We start from the raw sequence: 1695 nt of genomic DNA, 5'->3' as shown, positions 1-1695 counted from the left end.
AAAAAAAAATAAAATAAAATAAATTATTATATATATATTATTTATTTAATTATCTTTTTTATTTATATATATATATTTTTTTTTTATTTTTATCTTTATAGTCACAAAAAACAAAATAATTAATTATATTTATATATTTATGTATGCATGCATCCATCTATTCATGCATGCATGCAAGGGGAGGGAAAGGAAGGGGAGGGGAGGAGAGGAGAGGGAAGGGAAGGAGGGAGGAGGGAGGAGGGGAATAGGTATAATGCATACTGTTTCTTGTATTCCTAATAAAGAAGCAACTCTTTGTAATTGAATAACACTATAATGTTCGCTTAATACACGAAGATTCTGCAGAAAAAGAAGAAAAATATATAAACAATTATTCAGGTGTATAGGCAGGTCATATTCAGCTGTATAGCCATATAATATTTAGGTGTATTCTATGCATAGTCCTGCTATATATATACACCGCAAAATATAAGGATAATAAATAAATAAATAAATAAATAAATAAATAAATAAATAAATAAATAAATAAAGAGAGGAGTTCCTTACATGTTGAATAACACGTTTTCTTAGTAAATTCCATCTCTTTGCACCTCTGCAAGAAAACAACAAAAATAAATAAATAAATAAGTAAATAAATAAATAAATAAATAAATAAATAAATAAATAAATAAATAATAATATAATATATACACCTGAACTCTGCTGCTGTGTTGTGATAGCTATAAAAGGAAACCCATGTTGCTGCCTATACACCTTAGCAAATATAAATAAAGTTGCCTATACACCTGAGCTGCGTATACACCTGAGCTGCGTATACACCTGAGCTGCGTATACACCTGAGCTGCGTATACACCTGAGCATACCCTGGATAACGATCATCCTTGAATGCAAGATGTTGACGAAGTTCATCATTATAAGGTAAAGGCCAACTTAATAATTCTATAGAAGATAAATCCTTCAATAATTGTCTGTATATAAATAAATAAATAAATAAATAAATAAACAAATAAATAAATTAAATTAATTAATTATAATTATAATTACTCCTGCTGCTGCTGCTGCTGCTGCTGCTTTGCTAGATATGCATAGATGACTTACTCGAAGACAGGCAGTTGTTGCAAATTCTTTGCCTCTGCAGCAAATAAATAAATAAATACGCATGCATGCAATGCATGCAATATGCAGCAAATCCTGCTGCTGTTGCTGCTGTTGCTGCTCCTAAGTTTCCCCACTAGACAGCAGCTGTGTATACACCTCATCATTGTAATTTAATACACATGCATGCAACTGCTGCTGCACGAATCCAATTAAGTAGCAACGTGCTCTTTTATTTTATTAAGGACAGCAGCAGCAACAACAACAACAACAGCAGCAGCAGCAGCAGCAGCAACAGCAGCAGCAGAAGCAGCCCCTAATATATATATAATATATATTCTTACCTTCCTTAAGAGTTTTATCAATAAGATCTTTTGCCTCATCATCATAAGGAGCAAGGACCAAGAAGATAGCAAAGAACTCTAGACACTGCAGCAGCAGCAGCAGCAGCAACAACAACAACAGCAACAGCAACAATAACAACAAGAACAAGAACAAAAAGATGGATGAATATATAATAAATATATAAAAAAGAGAATAAAAATAAAAAAGAAAATAAAAAAATGAATAAAATATTAGATATATATATATATATATATT

Source organism: Eimeria maxima, genomic scaffold (assembly GCF_000499605.1).
Source record: "Eimeria maxima Weybridge genomic scaffold, Emw_scaff1547, whole genome shotgun sequence".
NCBI lineage: Eukaryota > Apicomplexa > Conoidasida > Eucoccidiorida > Eimeriidae > Eimeria > Eimeria maxima.
Note: the sequence above shows the minus strand (reverse complement) of the source record.